This window comes from Procambarus clarkii, chromosome 24 (genome assembly GCF_040958095.1).
Source record: "Procambarus clarkii isolate CNS0578487 chromosome 24, FALCON_Pclarkii_2.0, whole genome shotgun sequence".
In the NCBI taxonomy this organism is placed as follows: domain Eukaryota; kingdom Metazoa; phylum Arthropoda; class Malacostraca; order Decapoda; family Cambaridae; genus Procambarus; species Procambarus clarkii.
In genome coordinates this window covers 30,814,753-30,828,488 of record NC_091173.1, presented here as the reverse complement: position 1 = coordinate 30,828,488, position 13,736 = coordinate 30,814,753, and positions in this window count along the sequence as shown.

Genomic DNA, 13,736 nt, shown 5'->3' with positions numbered 1-13,736 from the left:
GGTAGCTTTTTCTGCCATTGTCACAGATGGAACACTTAACTAGCACTTGACACACCGCTTACACGTTAACACTTAACACACCGAGCACTGTTCTACGCCAATATTGCACTTTATCGCACCAAACATTGCACTTGCCAATATTGCACGTAATTACTTCGGGCACCGCACTACCCAATATTGCACTGAATCACAGCGAACACTTCGCTCTACAGTATTGCACTGAATCACTGAGCACTGCACTACTCAATATTGCACTTAATCGCTTAATCACAGCGAGCACCGCACTGCACAATATTGCACTTAGTCACTCTTGAGCACCGCACAGGACGTAGGACGTCACAATCGTCACACAGGGGGAATTATATACAGGGATTACGCCACTTCACCACCCCTGTCAAACATGCTTAACAAAGGGACGGATCCCGCTGGGGATGCCAATTATGTTACGGCCCACTCGGGACGCAACGGGGTCCTTACTCTGATGTTGTTAGAGGAAGTTGTATCCGACCCCAAGCCAGTAGTGGCTTTCAAGGAATGAGATCCGTGACGCAATTAACTTAAAAGGGGAACGGAAAGAAAGTTAAGAACTTAATATTATAATTACCATCACCAAATAAATATATAAAAAGAGTACACAGGGGGAGGGGTATTAACACTATACAAGGGGATTATTCACAATCGTTGTCTTCTGCTGAAGACTCTGGTGCAAGACTCTCGGTGTTAAATCCTCGGTGCTTCTTCGTGGCCTCACAACGAATCCTTCTGAGAAGCTGAGCCTACCCTGGCCACAGGTCAGCCAAAACACAGGTCCACTGGGGGCACTGCCGTGGAGGCCGTCAACCACAAATCCAGCCGGTCTGCTGGCAGGTTCCGGACCCGCAACGCTGGTCAGGCCACTCCACGAACGATATTAGGGGAACGCCCTAGACAGGAGCCTCGCGTGACACCTCAAATCACTCTCCTGTCCTCAATACCCCAGTGGATGATCGTCTCCAACAGTCGGTCCCGGGTAATCCTTTTACTGCCACTCCACTGGCAGGCTAACACACCACAGTGTTCTTCCGGGGGGACGACTTCACAACTGCTGCAGCAAAGTACAAGGTATGGAGACGGCTGCCTCGGGTAGACTCCCTCAACTCCCATCACAGCAGTCCCAGGTCGACTCTGTAAGCAGACACGTCATCAATAACAGGGACACTAAAACACCTAACTTACAGGCTCAGACACAAACGCCCACCTATCCACTCCATAGATGGCGCTGGTGTCTGAGCACCACCTCACCAGAGGTCAGCAGCGGCTGTGTTGTGAGCTGCACAGGACTGGAAACTGGCCCTTGTGGCCGGTATTCGCCGTCCTCACCAGGTGTCGTCGTCGTTTGGCGGGGGTTTCGGGAGCTGACCCACAGATGGCGCGGTCGTTACTGCTCCGTGCTCGGACGTCGGATCCGGGTTCGTAACAGACACTTCTAGGCCTGGAGAAATTCATTCCCCTCCAACGGAGGTCGTAGAATGATTCCCCCAGGTGGAATCAGGGATACCTAACACCTAAATGAGCTGTTTGGTCTACCTTTCCCTGTCAGGCTCAGTACACCTTCTAAGGTGCTCCCTTGTGTTTACTAGTTGTGTTTTTGCGGGGGTTGAGCTTTGCTCTTTCTGCCCGCCTCTTAACTGTCAATCAACTGTTTACTAACTACTTTTTTTTTTTTTTCCCACACCACACACACACACCCCAGGAAGCAGCCCGTGACAGCTGACTAACTCCCAGGTACCTATTTACTGCTAAGTAACAGGGGCACTTAGGGTGAAAGAAACTTTGCCCATTTGTTTCTGCCTCGTGCGGGAATCGAACCCGCGCCACAGAATTACGAGTCCTGCGCGCTATCCACCAGGCTATGAGGCCCCCCCAATTGTGGCAATGCCCGCAGGATATCGCCTTCGCCCTTCAGGGTAGGACTCTAAGTGACCTGGTCAGTGATATGGTCCTCAAAAAAAAAAAGTGCGGTACGAGAGTTTGGGTCGCCTGCGTACTGGGTTGTGCAGAATACCAGTCAGCTGGACAGCAGGTAATCAACAACGTTGTTTCTCTGTCAATTGTAGACAAAATCGGAATTGTTTCCTTCAAAACAAGATATTGTCTGGGTCTTGGAGTACTGATGTATTCTTCCTCACAAAACCGAGATGAATTGAGCTGATGGGTGCTCAGAATCGTGAGATTTTCCGGGAACAAATCCGTGTGCGGCAAGCTAGCCTATGGCACCGGCAGCGAGTCCACCCATGTTCTGCTTTATACGATTGTTGCAATTTTTTTTTTTAATGACGGCTGTTCTCAGGAATTCGAATTAAATTCATATAGCACCACATCAAATATAAATATTTGATTGTGAGAACCCGTCGGTTACCCTTTATTGGTTTTAACGTCCTGTTTAACTAGGAGGAACCAGCGGTGTTATGGTTTTGGTCAGATAAACAATCTTCGTCCACATGGTCTTTATTCTCCCCAGTAACCACAACAAAACAATTTCAGGTACATGAAATATTATTAACAAGATCATAAACAAAAGAGCATCTGCTTCAAACATGCTACCTCCAACATCTGTAGTACTCAATCCCAACATTCCTCCCCTTTTAAATAAACTATATCCCTACAGGTTATGTCTATTAGGCGGTCGTATGACTCTTCCTGATTTTCTCAACTGGGAGTCCTGACCTGTTACTTCTGGGAAACATTCTTCTGAATTACTCCTTGTATTGTCCATAGGGTTAACTGTATCCCCATTACCCTCTACTGCCCCTTGCTCTGCCTCCCGGTCTCCTGCAGGTGCTGCTATCCCTTCATTATAAGGATGATATCACTAGTTGCCCCACCCCCACCTGAAGGGTCTTCAAAATTCCCTGTGAACCTTGGCATAAGTTGATCGGCATGCCTTTTCCAATTAATGTTCCCAAAACTCTGCACTTGCACAGTGAAGTTCCTGCGGCCCAGGACCTCCCTAATTTTCCCTTCCACCCAGGGCTTTACACTTCCAAAATTCCTTGCATATACTGCATCCCCCTCATTAAACAACAATTCCTCTCCCTGAGCCAACTGACTGGCCAAGCTAGTTACCGATTTCTCTTTATTGGGATCTGTCTTTACTGCTTCCATGTGCACTTTAAAGTGTCTATTAAACAGTAATTCAGAAGGAGATTTACCAGTAGTAGAATGAACAGTTTTCCTTTGATTATATAAAAATCTACAAAGCCTTGTATTAATAGTACCTTCCGTAAACCGCTTTAACCCTTCTTTCAAGGATCTCACTGCTCTCTCTGCTAGACCATTTGAAGAAGGATTATAGGGGCAGGTGTTACATGTTTAATACCATTTTTCCGAAAAAAATCCTCCATTTCCACAGAAACAAAATAAGGAGCATTGTCTGAGACAATTATGTCTGGCAATCCAAAATTACAAAATGTTTTCCTTAGTAATTCACAAGTTACAGATGATGTGGTTGAATTACACACATGCACATCCAGAAATTTGGTGTATAAATCCACCATCACTAGGTAATATTTATTATCCATAGGTCCCGCATAATCTACATGAAGTCTAGACCAGGGTTTTCCAGTGCATGGCCAAGAAAGTACTGGGGCCTGGGGTTTCTGATAATTCTTAAAAGCAAATATGACAATTTTTTGTTACCTCAGCAATATCCTGGTCTATTTTTGGCCACCAAACCCAACTTCTAGCTTCTGCTTTCATAGCATTTATGCCATTATGGCCTACATGCAGCTGTTCCAAAATCTTACATCTCAGTTTCCCAGGCACCACCACTCTATTCCTATACAAGAGTACATCCTGGTGAATACTAAGGTCAGCCTTCATTGCAGCATACTCTGACAATAATAAATTATCATTCCAACCATATTTGACATTTTTCAACAACAGACTTAATTTAGGATCTCTACCAGTTGCCTTCCTAATAGTCTGGAATGAAATTATCTGAGGTTGGAAGAAAACGTGCTCAGATTGGGGACTTGTTTATTTTATAATGGTAAATAATAAATTAATATATAATAAATTAATAAATAATTAATTAATAAATAATAAAATAATTATTATTATATAATAAATAATAATAATAACAAATAGTATAATGATAAGCAATTATTTTTAATGAATCAAATAGCTAATTAGGATGAATGATAAATAATTATTGACTAGTGCATAACAATAAAGTATTAAGGAATAATTATAATGAATAATCCTTAATGATAAAGTAGAAATCAATTACAATTAATAACTACATCCATAGGTAGTAAATGAAAGTTGCATTAATTTAATTAGACTAATTACAATTCATTGGGAATATTTCTTAGCTATCTGCAGGCTTATCACTTTGGGGGTTCCGGCGGAGCACCCCCAATCCCGCGAGGGCCAGCGGGAGAAGGATTAAGGAGAAGGGTTTCCTTACTCTTACTAGCACGTAGACTGGGCAAAGGATTAGCTGCGGACAGCGGGACACTTGGGGACCGGTGCTGCACCCCCACCGCAGGCCAGCTGGCCGGACCCCCCCCCCCCTTTACCCCCGAAGGGCGAGGCCCGGTGGCCGCAAGGAGGCCTCAGAGTGGCGGAGCAACAACGTCCCAGACGTAGTCAGCTGGGGGTTTCTGCTGGTTGCTGGACCCGCCATTATCTCCGTTGGCGAGCCCGTCAAGAGAGCTGAGTGGCCCTACCAGTTCTAAAGGTAAGAGGGCGTGGTCGGCTGGAGGCGAGCCTAGCTCAACCCCCAACCCCGAAGGACAAACGCGGCGGCTGGCCGCAGTAACTAGGAATGTGTGTCGACCTAATGGGTGCAGTAGTCTGCCCTCGGGCTCCATCCCTTTTCCTTGTTCATCAATGGTGTACCTTGTGCGCCTTCCGTAGTCGGTTCTGGAAGTATTAAGGCAGTAAGGGTGGGCAGAAACGGGCATGCAGTATGAACGTGACGGGCAAGGAACCTACCCCTTAAGGGTACTGCTGGAATTAGTTTCTAAGAGGAGGGGGACATTTCCGGAAGCGAACTGGGCAAGTGTCATTAATGGATAAAGCCAGGGTGATACCCTGCAGAAACTCTGAAAAGGAACACTGGCACAGGGAATAGGAGTGACTAGAGGGGAAAGGAAGAGAAAAAGGTCTTCCAGGAAACTAGTCTGTAGCGAAGTGAGGTAACTATCAAACCGAGCAGAGCTTTAGCGGGAAAAAAACCCAGACAAGTAAAAAAGGTTGGGGAAACCAGTTACCGTATCTGGGTCAAGGGCAGGAGTTTATCCAGGGGGAGGGATCTAGCAAGTAATAATTCACTTCAAAATAATCCAATAGAATAGTATAGAACAATAGAACAGCCCAACATAATCAATATTTATATGACCACTATGTATACAATATCAAATCAATATATAAATAAAACCATAAAACAATTATAAGAACAGGTCTTAAGGCGTAACTGCAACATGCTTGCGTCCAGAGTGACATGAATTATAAGGATGGCAACCGAGTCCGTTACAGTGATCTCCATTGTAAGTTGGCCTCCGAAAAGCATGTTATGAGCTGAATAGTTAGCCTAAGAAACTGCCTTATGAGGCGTAAATGAGTTTAGTCTGAGTGTCGATGAGCATTCTGCAAGCAGCAGTACCCCAAGAAGTTCAAGATCTGGGGATCTGAGGCAAAGAGAAATGGACACCAGGAAGGCTAGGGATCCGTAAATGTAAAATAATTAATGTAATTAATATAGTAAAATAACAGAAATAAGGACGAAAATAGTAAACCAACTCCCAGACTCATAATAAGTTACTACGGACAAGATGGAAATAAAAATTGAATGACAGTACTATAAATTAGTATAGCAACTAATGAATATATACATACACACACACACACATATATATATATATATATATATATATATATATATATATATATATATATATATATATATATATATATATATATATATATATATATATATACATATATATATATATATATATATATATATATATATATATATATATATACACATACATATACATATGCACACACACACACACATACATTCACAAGAAATAAATAGTACCTTACAAATATAACAAAGGTTTCACTAAGAAAATGTAAACGAGACATAAGCACTAGAAGGATAGGGAAAAAGCACAAAATACTCCTTCCAAAGTACGAGGTCACAGGACCATTAGCCGGCTAACAGGGCGGGCCCGCCCAGCTAAGGGCTCCACAGGGGCCCCGGCTAAGGGCGTAACGGCTGGCCCAGCTAATGGGCTTTTCTACAAACAACTCTTAGCCTTTATAACACCCACTGTCCTATGCTTACAAAACAAGTCACAAGCATAAGGCTTAACAATCCTTGGCTTACAAAGGGAATACTTAAATCCATTAACAAAAAACACGACCTTGACAAGAAGTATAGGCTAGGAACTGTCTCCAAAGAATTCTCAAAGAATTACTTGTTATTGCTGTCTAAAATAATTAGACGAGCCAAAACTAAATACAGTACTATGAAGATAAATTTACCCAAATAAAGAGCAACATTAAAAAAACTTGGAGCACAATTTCACAAATATTGGGATCAAAGAAGATTTTAAATAGCAAACCAACACTCCTTTCCAATAACGTTGGTCAGCTTTCAGCCTCTGATTCTACTATTGAGTTCAATAGGTTCTTCTCTTCCATTGGGTCATCCCTTGCAAATGATATTCCATCTTCCTGTACTGATGTTAAGGACTATCTTACAGGTAACTATCCACAGTCTCTGTACCTAAACCCTACTAGTTCCACTGATGTCAATGAGATAATCCTTTCCCTTAAAACCAAGTCTAGTGCCCTCGAGGAGATACCAACTTTAATTTACAAAAAAAGCCTCCAGATCTTTAGCCCCTGCTATTGCATTGCTCTTCAACAAGTCTCTTGAACTCCAAACCTTTCCAGACATTCTAAAAAAAGCAAGAGTAACCCCTGTCCACAAATGTGGTGATCTCACAGATGTTAACAACTACAGACCTATATCAATCCTGCCTAACTTGTCAAAAATATTCGAAAAACTAATCTACAAGCAGCTTTACTCTTTTCTAGCCAAACACAATATACTTAGCTCTTGTCAATATGGCTTCAGACCCCAAAAAAGCACTAACGATGCACTTATTAGTATGATTAACTTAATTCACGCAGCTCTTGATAAAAAGGAGTTTCCTGTTGGGTTATTTGTGGACCTGCATAAGGCTTTTGAAACTGTCAATCACCAAAACCTTCTTCTTAAATTACATCATTATGGAGTCAGAGGACACTCCCTGCAATACCTCAAATCTTATCTTACTGACAGGCTCCAGTATGTTTCTGTGAATAATACAATTTCTCCCACCCTACCCATCAACATTGGTGTTCTTCAGGGCAGCATACTTGGCCCTCTCCTCTTTCTCATCTACATTAATGACCTTCCAAATGCCTCCCAACACCTCAAACCAATTCTATTTGCTGACGACACAACCTTCATTTACTCCAGTCCTGACCCCCTTGCTCTAAATGCCACAGTAAATACTGAGCTAGAGAAAGTCCATCTTTGGCTAACTGCCAACAAACTCACCCTTAACATTGACAAAACGTTTTATATTCTGTTTGGCAATAAATCCTCTAATCAGATAAATCTCAAAATAAACAATACCCAAATTTGTAACAAATTAGATGGCAAATTCCTTGGCGTTCTCATCGACCACAAGCTGAATTTCCAGGGACACATTCTAAATATATAAAAAAAACCAGCGTTGAATGTAATGAAACGCCATTTTCTGGGTGAGTCCCGGAGGCTCCCCGGAGCTATCCCAGGCTGATATGCTAATGTCAGACTTTGGCATCAGTCATGTGTATGGAGTTCTTAGGCCTACCGGGGACCACGGCCAGAACCGGGCCCCCTCAGAGAGGCAAGGGGAGCAATGGCCTATACAAGCCCCCGTGTAGTTGGAAGCATTCTATGTCTGCCATCGACCAGAACAGGCACCCAGAAAGGTAAGCGCCCCAAAACAAACCCCTATTCTGGTTAAAATTGCTACCAAAAACCGAACTAGTGGATAGAACTTCCCAACCGAAAACAAGCAAACTAGTGTGACGTCACACACTGCCGCGCCGCTCTCTGCGCAGCTCCCCCCTCCCCGGGAGGGGGAAGGGGGAGCCCCAGACCCCCCGCGCCGGCTACCCACACCTCAGTTCTTGAGGCTGGATGTCAAAAACGCGAAAAACCGCCGACCGGAGGGAGGGAGGGATGCTCGGGAGCCTCCGGGACACACCCAGAAAATGGCGTTTCATTACATTCAATGCTGGTTTTCTGGGGGGAGCCCCGTCGGCTCCCCGGAGCTAACTACCCACAGACAGAAAAAGAGGGACTTACCCGGGAGGCGGTCGTCGCTCACCCCTCAACTCGAAGCCGAGACAACTGGCTGCAACCGCCGACCCAAAGCAACACAGGCCCGACGAGGCCCAGGGACATTCACAAGGTAACGAGCAGCTAGGACCCTGTTCGACCGACAAAATCCCCGCGCCCGAATATTCAGACCAAGACATATTCCCAAAGACGGCAGCAAGAGCCGCGAACTTATGAACGTCATGGGCACGGGGATAGACTGCAGGCTGGCTGGACCTAATAACCCTGCGGACGACCTGAGAGACCCGAACCCGCGAACAGGGAAGAAGGGAAACCGGATCAACCCACAGCACGTCCCCGGACACAGAAGCTGTGGCGCGCAAATAACGGCGAAGCGCCGCAACCGGACACAAAACATGATGCACCCCCGGCCTGACCAACCAAGCATCAACCACCCATGGACCCCTCCGGAACACAGCAGTCTCATTCTTCACCAGAAAAGAAGGAGACGGCTGCAAACGAACAAAACTATTACCACGACCAAAAGAGCAGAAACCCCTGCGCCGGAGGAGAGCATGAAGCTCCCCTACCCGACCCCCAGAGGCCAAAGCCAACAAGAAAAGTGCCTTGGAAAAACAATCCTGGACCGAAGGGGTCACAACGAAACGAGGAGATGAAAGGAAAGCGAGCACTCTGTCCAAAGACCAGGACGGCTCAGGCGACGCATGAGCAGGCCGGAGGTGAAACAATGCACGAGACAGCTTGCGAAACGGCGCAGACGTAACATCGATACCGAAAGTAAGCTGAAGCGGCTCCGCCAGCGCCGCACGATACGAAGCGACAGTGTTAGGCATAAGATGACGGTCCTGAAACAACCACGAGAGGAAGGACAAGACCACCCGAACAGACAAGGAGCTAACACGACGAAGACGCAAAAAGAAACGGAAGGACCGCCAGGAAACTTCATACTGCCGCCGAGAAGAAGCCCGCAGGTGGGACACCAACAAGGAAGGCCACCTGATCACCATAGAGATGATGATAGACTCGAGTCAAAAAAACCATAAGCGAAGACTCGAGGAGAAGATCGAACCAGCTACGTGACGTACCGGTCCGATCTGCTGAAAGAGGCGGAGCCGCGGGAAAACCCTCGGGTTCGGACACCAAGCAACCAACGCCTGAAACCAAGGCTGGGCCGGCCACCAAGGGGCCAGAAGGACAACTCTCCCCCGGTAAGTCTCTAAGCGAGTCAGGACCTGGAGCAACAGCCGAACCGGGGGAAAGAGGTACAGGAACCCCCACCTCGACCAGTCTAGCCGAAAGGCATCGACCCCGACGGCCTCGCAATCGGGGAAGGGCGCCGCATAAATGGGAAGACGCCGCGACCATGCCGACGCGAAGAGGTCCACTTCGGGGCGCCCGAACGTCTGGCAAAGCCAACGGAAGGACTCGTCGACGACCGTCCACTCCGTGGAGAGGGGAACGAAGCGAGACAGGGCGTCGGCCAAGACGTTGGACACGCCCCGTACGTGAACCGCCAGGAGAGCCAAACCCCGAGAACTCAGCAGACGAGTCACCCGAAGCGACCAACCCCAAAGAGACAAGGACCGCATCGAACCCCCGCGGTTCAGGCAATGAACCACCGGAGAGCAGTCCGAATGGAGCCGAATCGTCGATCCGCGGGCCACCCGAATCCTCCGCAGAGCAAACCACACTGCCGCGAACTCCCGCACCGTACTGTGAGCTCGACGGAAGGACGGATCCCAACGCCCCTGGCCGGCCTGGTGAGCACTGGTCACAAAACCCCAGCCGAGAGACGACGCATCCGTGTACACATCGAGCGAGGGCTCGGGGAGGCGCCAAGGCACTGAACCCCGAAAAACCCGAAGAGGAAGCCGGTGACGCAGCAACCGACGCAAGGCCCCCGGGGGTCGAACTCTGCGATCGCGAGAGAGGCGGAAGGGGGAACCCCGAAGGAACCAGAACAGCCGTCGAAGCCAAACCCGACCCGGCGGGTAGACCACCATCGCGAAGTTCAGGCTCCCGCACAGCCCCTCGAGCAACCGCCGAGTGACCCGAGGGCCCTCCAGAAACAGACGAAGGCGGGACTGCAGCCGCAGGAGAGACTCCGGAGGGAGAGACAAGGAAGCGGTTCGAGAGGCCCACACGAGACCCAGCCAAGTCCGAACCTGAGAGGGAACCAGATGGGACTTCCTCCAGTTCACCAAGAACCCGAACTCGGCGAGCTGGGAAAGAACCAAATCCCTGGCTAGCAAGCAAGCTGACTGGCTGGGAGCCCAAACCAGCCAGTCGTCGATGTAGGCCAACACCCGAACACCTAGGAGACGCAAACGAGCCACCACAACCCGTGTAAGGCGCGTGAACACGCGAGGTGCCAGGTTCAACCCGAACGGGAGACAACGAAAGCGGTAACTCAGACGCCCCACAACAAAACCGAGCCAGTCCCTGAACCCCGGATGAATTGGGACATGCCAATAAGCGTCCCGGAGGTCCAGGGACACCATCCAAGCTCCCGGCTCCAAGAGGAGCCGAACCTGAGACAGCGTAGTCATCCGAAAGGAGGGGCAATGAACCCAGGGGTTCAGACGGGACAAGTCCAGAATAAACCGCAGGTCCACGCAGTCCTGTTTCGGAACCGGAAACAGACGGGAAACCCATCTGAGGGACGACGTCGTTTCGACGACGCCCAAGCGTACCCACTCCAAGACGACTCGACAGAGCGCAAGGGAAGAAACCTGCCCTGCCAGCCCCGACCCCCCAAAGGGCGGAGGGGCCACCCAACGCCACCACAGGCCGCGAGACACGACCCGAAAGGCCCACGAATCGTGGGACTAGGCGCAGGCGAACAGCGCAAGCCGCCCCCCCATCGCCCCGTCAAGGGGGCAAACCGCGAAAGGGCCGGCGACCCTTACGAGACCCAGAACCCCGCACAGCGCGAACACCGCGCCGACCAGACGAGGGAGGGTCTGCAGGAGGAGCCAACCCCTAAACCTGACACCAGAGGCCTACCACGACGAGAGGAACCCCGAGCCCTGGCACGACCTTTCCGGGAAGACCCACCCCGGGACCCCCGGAAAACCAACAAGTCCGACATCGGACGACAAGCCGCCGACGCAGCCTGTATAAACTGCGCCACGGCCGACTCCCCAAACAGGAGAGGACAAAAAGGTGAAGAACACCTAAGAGCCAGAGCCCAAGCAGATTCCACGGAAGAACCCAGCACCGCCTGCTGACACGCGAGACGGGAAGCATAGAACAGAGAAACCGCATCCCGCAAAATCGGCGTGAACAGCTTCAACAAGGCAGCCGACGAACGCGCAGCCGAGGACAAGGTGCCTGACCCCGGGACGGACCCAAGCGTCCCCACATCCTCCACGAGCCAATCCGAAGACAGCTCCAGGAGGGAAAAAAACCGCAAGGCCGAACACAAAAGGCCCCGGGCGCGCAAGTCCTCCGCCACGAGCGCCGCCGAAAGGGAGGGAACCTGCACATGGAGCTGAATAACGCCCACATCGCGGGGAAGGGCAGGGGCAAACAAGCACTCATTCAGGTACTCAAGTTCACCCCCCAGGAAAACCTGAAGCACCGGGGAAGCTTCCCGCCACTCCAGCGTGCGGGAACGACAGAAGGAATGCCAGGAATCCAGACCAAACAAGGGGCAGTCTGCTAGCCAGGACGACTCCGGAACCTCGTAACGGAGCCAGAAAGGGAACGAAGTCCCAAACCTGAACGTGGACGGATCCATTTCCGAGGCATAATCCGGATCACGCAGGAGGTAAGCTGCAAAGGCCGCTCGCACCACACCAGGTTGGATGCGATAAGGCGAAAACCTCCGGAAGGATGGAACCGACGTACCCGGGGGAACACGGAACCGAACCCGGGGAGGGGCCGACACCAAATCCAACTCGTATGCAGAGGGGGGAAAAGAAAACCCCACTCCTTGTAACAATAAGCCCCGCTCAGTGGGAAGAAAAACCCAGGCGGGGTCTAGCGGGGCCCAAGGCCCCCAAGTCAGCCCCTCCCCAGCCTCAAGGTCCGTCACCACAGGACCCGAGGCCGAGTCCTCTCCCCAAGCCCCGACCCCACAAGACAAGGACGGAGCAGCCGGAAAAGCTGGAGGAAGGGGGGCCCACTGGTCAGACCCTGAAGCTTCGGCCGGGAGACAAGACTCGAATGCCTCTGCCGCCCCCCCGGAAGGGGCAACCCCCGAAGCTGCCCGAGTCTCGAGATCAAGTAACCCCTGCTCCGACCCCGAAACCCTCAGACGCTTCGGGGCCGGAAGCAGGGGCGGGGGACCAGAACGAACAGAAGGGGAAGGACGAGGAGGTGCGGACTGAACCAGGATCGAAGCAACCCACACCCCCAAGTCCGGGTCTCGAAAAGCAAAGCGGGGCAGCCCCGGGGCATCCGGGGAAGCAACCAACCGAGCGCGTTGCAACAGACGAAACCTAGACTGCAACGCACGTGCCGCCTGTACCCGAATAGAATCATCAGAGGATTGGGTAAATTGAGTCACAAGCATGCAGCAACACTCACAGGACTCAGGGTCGAAAGTATCACCGACCCAACAGGCAGCGTGGCAGAGGCAAAAACAATGAGGGTCACCCTGAGACAAGGGGACCGAGCAACCCTCAAACTCGCACACTGCGAGTGGGGACTCCGGGGTCACATCCATCGGACCCACGCGCCCCCTAGGGGATTCCCAGGGTCCTGAGCGTTTACTTTAAGAGGACTCGCGCTCAGGTAGTCCCAGGCAGGGTGCTGCAAACCGGCGCCCAAAACTACCAAGCAAACTTCTAAAGCTGAACCCCAGGGACGTGTACACTCACGGGGACCTAGCAGGTGGCGCCACCGAGGAGAACAGTGGAAGGGCAAAAACAAACTGAATAAAACGACAGAACCCCCCACCAGGCAAAAAGAAAAAGAAAAACAAAACCCCGCAAGAGGACAGCGAACCCCAAGGAACAGAGCCGGCCGCGATGTCGGGAATTACAAGCTGAGCAGCACCCTGCGCCCCTACCAGTGCAAACTGCCTCTTACCCGCCGGTAACAAGGAAGAACAGAACACCCAAGAGCCCAACAGGCGGCCGAAAAACCGAAAGGTAAAACGGACCAGCAGAGGCAGACCCTGAGGAGCCTGTGGAAGGTGGCCCCAAGCCCCAAGGGCAGTACTTACAGGGCACCTAGGGAAGGCAGCCCGAGTACTGAAGATAACTCCTGGCTCTCGCACCCACAAAACTAACACCACACGCAAAGCACAGTGCAGTAGCGACACCGGAGCCAGAGCACACGACCATCGCCTATAGCATCAGCCTCAAGAACTGAGGTGTGGGTAGCTGGC